The following is a 13547-nucleotide window of genomic DNA, read 5'->3' on the forward strand; positions in this document are numbered from 1 at the left end:
GTGCCGACTTCTCCTCCCTCCTCTCTTCCCTTGACCGCTCCCTCCTCATCCACTCCCCCAACCATGTTCTTGGCCAACCCCTTGACCTCACCCGGGGCCTCACCGTCTCGGACATCACCATCATCGATAAAGCCATCTCGGACCACCACTTCATCTCCCTCAACACCTCAGTACCCCTTCCCCTTTCTCAACCCTCCACCATCACATATCATGGAAAGAAATTTCCTCCCTCTACCTCTCCACTGCCCTGGAATCATCTGAACTCCTACACCTCTGGCCCTCACTGACCGATCTCCCCTCCTCACTCTCCTTTCTCCACAACTCCCTCTCCTCCATTCTGGACTCCCTTGCCCCCCTCACCTCCCAAACTGCCACATACTCCCGTAAATCCCCCTGGTACACAGCCATCTCTGTTCCCTCAAGGCACAAGTGCGAGCTGCCGAACGCGCCTGGACCAATTCCAAACTAACGGTCCATCGGCAGAACTGGCTTCACCACACCAAGATCTACCACTGCGCTCTTGCCTCCTCCAAATCCTCCTTCTACTCCAAGCTTAACTTGGAGGCAAAGGACAACCCCTGGCTTCTCTTTTCCACCACAAACAGTCTCCTCCGTCCACCTTGCCATGCCTCGCCCATCCTCTCCTCAAACTCCAACTGTGAGGAGATGCTGGATTTTCTCAAAACCAAAATCAAGGGGATACGTTCAGCCACCTCTGCCCCATCCACAGCCACCCCCACATCACCTCTCCCTCATGACCCACCCCCCACCCATCACCCCCTATACTCCTTTGACCCTATCGCTCCCTCCTCCTTCTCTGCGATTGTTTGCAAACTGAAACCCACCATCTGCTCCTCGATCCCATCCCCACCTCTTTCCTCATCTCCCAGCTCCACCTTCTGGCCCCTCTCCTGTCCGACATTATCAACCTCTCCTTGTCAACCGTTCAGTTCCAAGCCCCACTAAAAACAGCCGTCATCACACTCATCCAAACCTTCCCTGGACCCATCCCTACTCTCCAGCTACCGCCCCATCTCTAACGTCCCATTCCTCTCCAAGGTCCTGGAATGAGTTGTCGCGTCCCAGTTCCGCTCCTTTCTCTCTCGCCATTCCCTCTTTGAAACCCCTCCAATCCGGCTTCCATGCTGCTCACAGCACGGAAACAGCCCTGGTCAAAGTCACTAATGATATTCTGAACATCTGCGATCAGGGCTCCCTCTGCCTCCTTGTCCTCCTCGACCTCTCTGCCGCCTTTGACAGTGTCGACCACTCCATCCTCATACACCGCCTCTCCGCTTTACTCAATCTTCACGGACCTGCCCTTGCCTGGTTTGATTCCTATCTCTCTCACCGTCTCCATTTTGTTGCCTCTAATCGTTTCTCCTCCAGCCCCCACACTGTCACATCTGGCGTACCCCAGGGCTCTGTCCTTGGCCCTCTCCTCTTTAATATCTACATGCTACCCCTGGTGACATCATCTGCAGACATGGGGTCAACTTTCACACGTATGCGGATGACACCCAACTCTATCTTTCCGCCTCCACCCTCAACTCTAGGACCACTGCTGTCCTGACAGACTGCCTGTCGAACATCAAGTCCTGGATGAGGGCAAATTTCCTCCAGTTGAATGTGAACAAGACTGAGGCCCTCCTGATTGGCTCGCGCCAGCGCCTCAGCACCTCAGGCTCTGGCAACATCAACCTCCATGGTTGCACATTACAACTCACCGCCAGTCAGGAACCTCGATGTCTTATTCGACCCTCAACTGTCGTTTCTTCCCCATATCCAAGCCATGACCCGCTCTGCCTTCCCTCATCTCTGAAACATCACCCGACTCCGCCACTACCTCACCCCTCAGGCCACTGAAACTCTTGTTCATGCCTTCATCACCTCCAGGCTCGACTATGCAAAGGCCCTGCTTGTCAGCCTTCCCAACTCCTCCTTCCACAGGCTGCAGATAATCCAGAACTCTGCAGCCCGTGTCCTCTCCTGCACCAAACTCCCCCACTCTCGCCCGACTCCACAGGCTCCCTATCCTTCAGAGAATCCAGTTCAAGATGTGGAGTCCTGTAGCTCAGTGGTTAGAGCACTCGCTTTGCAAGTGAGACACCTGGGTTCAATTCCAGGCAGGGCGAAACCTTGGGCAAGTTTCCTTACTCCACACGCCTGATAATAATCCCTCCAAAACAAAACAATAATAAATTGGTCATTTTCAATCTACGACTGTTTGTGGGACATTGCTGTGCGCAATTGGCTGCCACGTTCGCCCACAAATATAAGGTCAATTCACTTTACAGTATATTCTGTGAAGCGCTTTGGAACGTCTAGAAGACGTGAAAAGCGCTATATCAAATGCAAGGATTATTATTATCATTATTATTATAAGATCCTGGTCCTCACATACAAAGCCCTCCAGGGCCTCGCCCCACCCTATCTCTGTGATCTCCTCACCACCTACCAACCCACACGCTCCCTCGGCTCAGCCAGCTCTGGCCTGCTCCATGTTCCCTGACCCACCCACCCCACCATTGGTGGGAGAGCCTTCAGCCACTCTGTCCCCAACCGTTGGAACTCCATCCCCCAATCACTCCATCTCGCCCCCTCCTTAACCTCCTTCAAGTCCCGCCTCAAGACCCTCCTCTTCGACCATGCCATTGGTCACCCTTCTCCCCCCTGATCCCAGCTCGGGTCTGAAATGCTGTACACTGTCCAGTGCCTTGGGACGTCCTCCCGATGTGAAAGGTGCTATACAAATCTCATCTTGTTGTTGTTAAGGTGCTGTGTTAATAAACCTCTTGTAAACAATGTCTGCCTCCATGTACACTCAGTATCTGTGTGGGTTGGACAGTTCATGACCACAGTCTAGTGGGGTCTCCATAGATCTCCGTACGAATGTTGGAATTGAGCTAGTTCTCTATGGCAGTCTTGGTAGTCCGGTTCCTGAGCCAGGCAGCTCTGCAATATTCCAGGCACTGCTGATGGCAGCACAGCCAGCGTGGCTCATTGGCAGGATCTGGAAGGTCATACCAGGTACTAGAGGTAGGGAGTCATCCCAGTGAATTCAGCTCCTGTTAACCCTGCAAGCCAAAGCCCTAATGGGTTGGGTGGTCCTAGCTGGGCAAGCAGCGGGAAAGCTTGCCAGACAGCGATATCAATAACAAGCAATGCAGTTTTAGCTGGTTAGATTCCAGCAGTACCCCAACACCCAATCTGGGGTCCCCAAGCCTTGGCTCTTGCCAACCTGTGCCTGATACTTTCCAGAATTAGATAATCAGGATGTGCCCCTCCGGGGAGAATGCACATTCCATTCCAACAATTTATCTCTGGGATTGCCATGTGTAGATGGAATGCAAGGAATTGTCAGCTTGGTTTGGATACTCTTAAGCATGGTGATTGGTTTTCGCATGTGTTAGACACCCGGTTGACCAAAAACAAAATGACCACAGTCTCACATGTGGTTATATTGGTGTCAGACATGGGAAGGCCAGGGGCTCACAAATCCTTACCCCATGGCCATGAGCAGAAAGATTCCCCGCTGAGCCTGTCAGAGGTGCTGGTACCTGAAAACAATACGGTGCTAACTGAACTAACAACCAACAAGTGGGCAAAGCAATTCTCCAAAAGTTAGAGTTATCCAACAGTTATCACCACTGGTAATTATAACATGTAGCATATCTTAATTTACCTCCATTGTACTATTCAATTTTCTCAATACTCTTTTCACTGCTCTGCTTTCACTACTCACCTCCTACGCACAACTTCTTGGTTTCATTCTCCAAACTAATGCCAAGCCTGAGCTAATTACTCACTTTACTGTTTCCTTTCAGATGTAGACATTTGGATGAGTTCTGCTTTAAAATCCTTTAACAAGGATTAACAGCCTCAATTGGTGCTTTTCCCCACCCTTTTTTTATATACAGACAATTGTTTGCCATTTTGCAAGAGGTTGGAATGCCAGGAGTAACTCTCTAATTATATGATAATAATTTGATGACAAAATAATAGAATTTCAAACAAAAATGTAAATGTGCAGAGCTTTGCACAGTCGGATACAGATCCTCATTCACTTTAATGCTACGTGACCTTTCAGTTCATCCCTAATGATAAGTGGGGTGGAATTAAAATGAATGAAGCTTTGTGTCCGACTGAGCAAAGCTGCTGGAATCTAAAACTGCAATTTGATCATTTGGGTTTTTGGACACAGATTTTGTACTGAAAGGTCACACACAGATAAACATTGACTTTCCTCATTGTAACTCCACCCAGACAGTATTTTTTTTAGAATACTTCATGTGGTAGCCAAGAACAAAAATGACTGTGGCTATTCTTTTCTGTGAGGTCTCAGTGGTCTGACTGTGGAGTCCTGTAGCTCTGAGGTTAGAGCACTCGTCTCGCAAACGAGAGACCTGGGTTTGATTCCCAGCAGGGTGAAATGTTGCGCAAGTTTCTTTACTCCACACACCTCTGTTTATTTAGCAGTAAGTAGGAACGTGTTTGTTAGTTGGTTGGCGGATCGCTTTTCCAAGGGTAATAATTCCTTCAAAAAAAAATTGGTCGCTTCAATCCGTGACTCTGTGTGTGACACTGCTGTGCACAATTAGCTGTCGCGTTTCGCCCACAAAATATAGTCAATTCACTTTACAATATATTCTGTGAGGCGCTTTGAGACGTCTCGAAGATGTGATAAGGCGCTATATCAAATGCAAGGATTAGTATTATTATCTCCATGTACATCACTCTGTGGTTTGTCCTCAGGAATTGTGAAAGTTAGAGGCTTGAATGAGGTATGGGCAGTGAGATTGAAAGCGCAACATGCTCTGAGAACACGTAAACTTCACTTTCAATCCCACTGCCTGCTTTAGCCCAAAGGCAGACATGATGGATTGAATGGCCTCCTTCTGCGCTGTAAATTTCTAGAATTCTTTCATCTCTATGTCATTTTGTCTAATGATAGAAAAGAAATGAGACTTGTGATGAGGCTGTGTTTCAGGGTTACACTTGAGACATTGGCCCATCTTTGTTGTTCAGATGCTGATTGACCTACCGCACATTTACTAACATTATCTGGTTTGATTCTGGGGAATTCCTGTCTCCCTGGGCAACCGGTTTGATTACTTTACAGATCACACAACATGATGCTGAAATAACCACAAATATAAATGAAGCTACTCAAATGTCAGCAGTTGCTTTATTACTGTAATCTTAACCCTAAACCACTGAAGAAAACGCCTCAGACTCAATTTTAATTAAAATCCCTTAAGCATTCTTAAAACACTGAAGCAACCACTAGGGCTTGATTTTTAATAAATCTTAAAGATCTTACTTTGGTTCTGTTTGCCTTGTTTACCTCCTTAATTTTCCATTCATTTTCAGTCCTCTTTGTATATGATTTTTCCCTTTTTTCCCGCCCAAATCGAACCTATCCTATCTTTTCTAACTGTGAAAAATACAACAACTTGCATTTATATAGCACCCTTCATGCAGGGTTCGGTCTTGGAGCATTTAAGTATATCTTCCATTTCCCTCTTGGCTCCCTGAATCCATGTTGAAAGCGGAAAAAACTCTTAAAAAAAACCATGATGATTCGCTGTTAGAAACACATCTTGCAGTGATTTTGCCTTGTGCTATTCAGAAACTGAGACAGGGCAGATTGACACACTCACCTATGGCTTCAACCAGGTTTGTGCTGTCCTTGACATGTGTCTGAAAAGAAATTAGGTTCTTGAATAGACATATGATGGCAGCCCAACAAGAGCATTCAGATGAGCAAATTTGACTATTAAATATAGTCAAACCTGTTCAGCAAACCAGTTCCATTCAGGAACCACCCCCTGTTAACAATCAGTATGAAACAGCCCAAACAGCCAAATTTCATACCAACGAACCCTTCCTCAGAGGCTACTCTTATATAAAGGCCAGTTTGGCCAAGTTCCCTGAGCAGTTGTTGACGACAAGTTTGAAACACTATTGTGTTTTTTTAATTCTATTATTATGTTACGAGATACTGTGATCCAACGAGTTTAGTAGCGTTCACTGATGAGAAATTAGGTCGCTAGGTGAAGAGTCTTTACCATTGGAACTATGACTTACTAAAAAGACCTGTTCACTGCTAATGGTCAGTCTCACTCCAATAAATTCCATGCAGAGCACATTGGAAACATTGAGTGAAACTGTGACAAGGAAAATTATCACTGTTAACAACCACAATTCAATCATTATTACAAGGTTTGTGGGTAATAATAATCATATGCATTTTGATACAGCACCTTTTACATTAGGTAGGTGTCTCAAATTGCTTCATAGGATTTGCTACAAAGTGCAGTGACTGCGTACTTTGTAACTGAATACAACAAACAATTTGCGCACAGCAATGTCCCACAAACAGCCATGAAGTGAGTCACCAATTTTATCAGTGGAATTTTTGGTCAGGACACCAAGATAAACTCCTTTCTCTTTATTCAAATAGTACCATGGGATCTTTAACATCCACCTGCACAGGCAGATGGAACATTGGTTTAACATCTCATTTAAAGAATGGCATCTCCAATAATTGTAGCACACACCCAGCAGTATATTGGAGTGTCCGCCTAGATTGTGAGATCAAAATCCCGATTTGGAGCTTAAAACAAATACCTTCTGACTCAGAGGCGAGAATACTACCGACTGAGCCAGCCTGACACTTTATCTGCCTGGCATTGTTATTGCTGCTTACCAGAACATTAAACCAGAATCCTGTTAAATGGCACTGAAATGCCATATACTTTACAATAAATGCTGCTGCCAGCGACTTCGGCAAAAATAACAATGGCTGGAGGGAACTTCAGCCAGCTTCAGACCAAACCATTGTCATCAAGACAGGGATCACTAACACCATGGATAAACCGATAACTATCAACTGGTTTGACGGCAATGTTCAGTAATATGATAATCATCACTTGTGCCATTACACATCACATTTTTCATCCCTTTGTCTTCTTCAAGCTCAAGTCCAAACGGTTTTGCAAAAGCAAAAACGGAGACTGTGACATTTTTGGAGGTTTGGAATGCATTGCTGCTCATTTCTGGCTGCGTAAAAAGCACTCAGAAAATGAAATGCTGGAAGAAAAGGTCACAGAAGAATATTTTACCCAACGTGCAAGAGGGCAGTTTAATGTTTAGTTTAAGGACACAGGTGTAAAGAAGAAAAGTAAAAGTTTCCAATAATAATCGTACCCATGTAGAACAACTGGATAAAGGCACAAAGCCATACAGAAGACTAGATAGATAGGCTGGGATGCCCCAAATAACTGAATTACCTTCTCGCACTCATTACCTATGCTCACTGAAGAGCAATTCTGGATCTGTACCTCAATAAGAGATAATACCTTCAGAACGAAAAAAGGAAGAAATCATTGGCATAAATCAGGATGGTCCAACTGATCGATTTCATACTCCACCCCCTTCCATTTCATCTGGACCACGCACCCCCTCCATAATCTTTAATGTTATATTATAATAAAATAATCCTTGCTTTATGTTTCTGGAAGCGAAACACATAACCATTGCTCATGCGGCCCATGGATGTTTCTCAAATAGAGCATCCGGCTCTCATCAGCCAAAAAGTTGGACCACCCTGACATAAATAATTAAAAAAGAGACTTGATCCAATTACAGTTTTAACACTAGATTTATGCAGTTGGACAAAATCGAAACCTACCTTTTAATGGTAAGGAGCCTTTCAGCCCATCCACAGTTTGTGGACTAAGAGTCTATATTTGTTTTGAATTCACTCTTGAGATTCAGTAAAACCAAAGTGAAAGAAGGAAAGCAAGAAGTTACAGTTTTATATTATTATGTTAAAACATCTTGAAGGGTTTCACAAGTAATTAGCATTGAGTGTTTATTTGTAAGTAAATCTACCTGAACTGACAAAGTCTCCTTAACATTCTTGGGTGCCTCTTTGTTTGTGGTGAATTGGCAAATCGCAGTATCTTGTGTTACTGCTAACCTGAGCGTAATAGAAGAAAATGTTCAACCAGTATTGTATAAACACAACAGATTTGAGACCGCTTCTCCCCACCACCACCACCATGTGAAGACGACGTGTATAAACAACACAGCATTCCATTAATTAGCTAATTTCTGTCTCTTTTAGTTTAACAACACATTGGATGGATTTCAGAATCTGATAAAAAAAATTTCAGCAGCGCAGCTGTGGTGACGGCTGTTTATGATATGAAAACAGACATTTAAGATCGAAGGCAGCCTGTGTGATGAAGGACGTGCTGGTCTGTCACTGCCTGCTGCAGCATTCCTCAAAGACAGCAAAAGGAAATGTTTGCTCACTGAATACAGGCTTACTTTGTGCTGCTTGGTTTCACTACAACAGTAAATCCTTTCTAAAAATAAAATTACTCAAATCTTTGACAGTCATTTTCAGTAAGTGCAATTTAATATACTGCCTAATCACCAAATAATAGTCTTTTGAAATAATAGTTAAGTATTGATGTGTAATAACTCTGTTTATCTGAACACCAAACCTTTGAAGAGCTGATTTATTTTTTCTAAGGATTTATGTGGTTAGAAACACACCTTCCTTTGTGTTTCTTATTTTACTTCTTCTGGTTGCTTAGATATTGGCCATTTTCATTTATTCTTGCAACATAATCTTCTTAACATCTCCATGGCAGGAGAAATACTCCCTTTTTACTTAAGCATTCTCATTTACTTAAGAATTCCCATTAAGCAGACAAACGAAAATGTTCAGGTAAAGAATCCGTTCCCTCAAAAATGAATGTTCGCTCTTGCATGCCTCACTTTAAATAGTGCACACTCTACTTCTACAGCGCCTTAAGCAACATCAATTGATCAAACCTTGGTCGACTTAGGAAATCTTAGTACCCCAAAAAAATCAAAGCAAATTAAGGCATAGGCGGGAGTGAAACTGATAACATAACAGTGGCTTTCAGTGAAAACCTTTCCTTCTTATCAGTCTGACGTTAATTTCACAGTGACTCTTGTTTTTCATTTTCCTCTAACTCATTTCCTAGCCCATTTTATACAATATATGCAGCAAAGGGCAGTTAGTACAAATCATGTAGATAAGTAGATAATAATTTGGGGAGGGACAAAGTTGCAGGGCTATGGGGAGAGAGTGGGGGAGTGGGATTGAATTGGATTGCTCTTTTTAAAGAGCTGGCACAGACACGGTAGGCTAAATGGTCTCCTTCTGTGCTGTATAATTCTATGATTCTATGTGCACGTAATGTTCTTCATTCCTCTTCCAAACACCTAAGTGTGTCGTGACCTAACAACCACAAAGACAACAATTTTCCATTGGAGAAGAGAAGACCTGAGGTGATGAAGGAATCATTGAGGGTTTCAGTAACAACAACAACTTTCACTTATATAGTGCCCTCCATGCAGGGTAACTCCTGTAGAGTTGGAAGGAGGTGGTGGCCAAGATAGGCGATGTTGTGGAGATGGAAGAAAGCAGACTTTTTCAAGGATTGGATGAACAAAAAACAGCAAATTTCATTTGGTTAGCGTCTTTGACTTCAGGAAGACATCCCAAGGTGCTGGACAGTCAAGGAATCAGGATGTTGGGCAGGTAGTGTAGGGGTAGGAGGGTGGCCGAAGTGTGGTCGGAAGGTCTTGAGACTTGCCTTGAAGGGAAGGGAGGGAGCAAGGTGAAGGGAATGTGGGATGGAATTCTAAAGGGTGAGGGCAGAGAGACTGAAGGCCTGACCACTGATGATGGGCCAGGCTGGGCGGAGGACATAGAGCAGGTCGGAGCCTGCTGAGTGGAGTGAGCAGACAGGTTGATATGGGTTTAGCAGGTCACAGAGGTAGAAAAGAGCAAGGCCTTGGAGATTTGAAATAGGATTCGAAAGAGATTTCATACTGGCTCCATAACCCGAATGAGCAACTCAGGAGGTTCAACACAGTTGATGCCTGAGGTGATGTGGCTTTGGCAGGAACCAAGCAGATTGACCTCAGTTCTGCCAATGTTAAGTTGAAAAAACTTAAGGATCATTCAGGAATTGATGTCCGACAGCCAGACAAGACAACAACAAAATTACATTTGTAAAGCGCCTTTCAAGTTGGGAGAATATCCCAAGGCGCTGGACAGTCAGTGTTTCGAGCTGGGGGTTGGGATTGGGGTGAGTGGAGGGCAGGGGCAAAGCAGGGTGATTAGAAGCACGGTCGAAGAGGAGGGTCTTGAGATGGGTCTTGAAGGAGTTAAGGGAGGGGGTGAGGCGGAGGGATTGTGGGATGAAGTTTCAGAGGGTGGGGGAAGAGTGGCAGAAGGCCCGCCCGCCAATGGTGGGGAGGGCGAGGCAGGGGATGTGAAGCAGGTCGGAGCCTGCTGAGCGGAGGGTAGCGGACAGGATGGTAGGGCGTTAGGAGGTCGCGGAGGTAGAGGGGAGTAAGGCCAGGGAAGGCTTTGAAGGTGAGGACCAGGATCTTGAACTGTATCTTCTAAATGATACAAATGACTAAATGACTGACAATTGTTTCATTTGTCTTGCTTTCCTCTTTTTACAATCTTGGTAGTGTTTTGCATTATAACCTTTGCTACTCAAGTAAATTTCTCAATAGAAAATGCTACAATGTTATGGGGATCCCATTGTTGAATACAGGATAACACAGACTGGGACATGTTGCAGGAGTTTTGACATACTGAGGGATATGGTTGACTCCACACACTGCAAGAGGGAAGCTGAAGCAGTTCAACACATACTACAAGAACAACTTCAAAAACAACTTGCCCTTCACAGCCCTTCACATAGGCTAATGTCTTGGAGCACTTAAAACCACTCCCCCCTGATCCATTCTGTCTATTATAGCCAGCTGGAGATCATGGGCTACATTCACTCAATTGTCAGCAGATGCACTGGTTTCTATTGACAGCTGTTATGTTGGATGGTGGTGGACTAGATGTGATTTAACACCACACGAACTGAAGCCTTCATTTGCCACATAATTTCAACTGAATCCCATTGTACCAAATGAATAGAACTGCAGTGATATTGGACCATATGGTTTTATTTATTTGCTACCCTTTAAAAATAACTTTACCTCCCTAAATCAAAAATGATCACAATTCCATTCCGTTCCCACACATATACTTACTTGTCTAGTTCTTCTATATCTGTGCTTGAGACCTGGGTCAAATAAATCTCTCAACATTTAAATATCCAGGATTACATTGCCGCTCGATGTTTAATAAAATCAGTCAGCATTCCAACATCATCTTTGGTAACGTCAACCATTAATGGGATTTCCCATTGTAACCACACATTGTCAAGGGCCTGTGCATGATACTGACTGGATATTAGAGCCCTAAAACCATCCTTTTTTCTTCTTCTCTGAACATGCCCTCAGGTGTCAGCCTGGGTCAGTTGTTAGGACTCTCGCCTTTGAGTAAGAAGGTTGTGCATTCAAGTCCCTTTTTGAAATGTGTCTAGGGAGACACTGTCGTCCTGGTGGGTGGGGGTGGGTGCAACATTGTCACAGGATGAAATAGTAAACCGAAGTCTGCCTGTTTAGGTAGACATGAAAGATCCTGTGGCACTATTCGAAAAGAGGAGGGAATTTCTTCAGATAAAATTGATTATGTCATGGCTATTTGTGGGACAATGCAGTTGCAAATTTGCTACCATGTTTGCCTACAAATACATAGTCACTGTACTTCACAGTAAATTCTGTGAAACTCTTTGCAACATTTTGATGTTATATCAGACACAAGGATGATTATTTTCCAAAGTTTTTATATTTTTTCGAATGCAGCTGCCCCAAAACTGGGTACGATATTCTAACCGTGGACTCGCTAGTAATCTTCATAAGATTAGAATAATATATTTTGACTCATGGTCAAATATCCTCAAGATGTATTTATTTATCTTTGTTATCAGCAGCTTGCCTGAATATTTGCAATGGGTCATATTAGATCTATTGCAGGCAATTAAAAAGAGAATATGTGTGTCAATAAGCTATGTACAGCATTTGTAGATGATTGATTTAGCTAGTTCCCAATAGTTTACTGTGCAGTCTGAAATTCAATATTCCCGAACCAGCTTTGTTGCATTGATTGAGACTTCTGTTTTCTGAAACTCCTAGCCAGAGGTTCCTGATTCTTTTTCAACATTTGAAAAATTATTGATATTCTTCTGAAAATGCTGACAATTCTCTAAACAATAGTACAGATCAGGATTTTTTTTAGTCTCACACTTTTTTTCTTTCTTATATATATTTTGCTTTCACTCAGTTCTGTCCACTGTTCTGCTAGCGTACAGGGAGCACGTACCTTCAAGTACCACCCAAAGGATCAGCCACTCTTAAACCACAGAGGATGCTGAGCCAAGGCTGATCTTGCTCTCACCTGAAATTCATACCTTCTGATATTAATAATAACATTAATAATAATAATAAATGCATTTGATAGAGAGCCTTATCACATCTATGAGACATCTCAAAGTGCTTCACAGATTATATTGTGAAATGGATTGAATAAAGTGGATTTTGTGGGCAAAACGTATCAGCCAGTTGTGCACAGCGGTGTCCCACAAACAGCCTTGGATTACATGAACAATTTTTTTTGAGAAATTATGATCCCGGAAAGCATTCTGATCAATGTAGGTCTTAGACAAGGTAATGATCCAAAGCGTTTTAGGATTTTGAACCAGCGACAATGAAAGAGCTCAAATTTTTCAATAAAAACAATCCTTGCATTTGATATAGCACCTTATCATTGTTGTTAAAACATCTCAAAGCGCTTCACAGGATTTACTGTAAAGTACAGTGAGTGATTGTGTATTTGTAGACAAATGTGGCAGCCAACTTGCACATAGGTATGTCCCACAAACAGCCATGAAATGGATAATCAATTTTATTTGGCACATTTTTGGCCAGGACATTGGAAACAACTTTCTGCTCTTTAATGGCCACCTGCAGATGCTAGTTGTAATATTATAAATATGGCACTAAATTGCATCAAAATTGCTCTGGAGAATTAGCGCATAGATTTTTCACATCTGTAGCATATCTTGTAAAGGGACCTTTACTGTGCATGGAGGATTTAGTTGCATAGTTCAACTCTGTGCTTGCCATAACCCTAGATATATTGTCATATTTGGAGGAGAACTACAGATCACTTTTTTTTATAAACAAGAGGTCTATTGAAACATAAGGAAAACAGCTACTTCACTTGTGCTGTGTTTATACCGATCAGCGTGAATGCATGTCACCAGCAGCAGGATAGTGATGTGAAGACTTTGTACGAACTTGCTGGTATAAATAGCTGTCTTGTTTGCCTTACAAAAAGCAGTCAATTACACTTGACAGTAATTACCGTGAAACACTTCACGATGTTTTGACGTGATAAGGTGCAATCAAAATGCAAGTTCCTTCCTTCTTCAAATTCCAGTGTATTCACAGGTTTATATCAACAATAATAATTTACAATAATACACACTTTACAGTAAATCCTGTGAAATGCATTTGAAACATCCCCCGATGTGAAAAGCACTACTTCAAATGCAAGGATTATTATTTTCATTTCTATC

This window comes from Callorhinchus milii, unplaced genomic scaffold, assembly GCF_018977255.1.
Source record: "Callorhinchus milii isolate IMCB2004 unplaced genomic scaffold, IMCB_Cmil_1.0 Scaffold2, whole genome shotgun sequence".
Classification (NCBI taxonomy): domain Eukaryota; kingdom Metazoa; phylum Chordata; class Chondrichthyes; order Chimaeriformes; family Callorhinchidae; genus Callorhinchus; species Callorhinchus milii.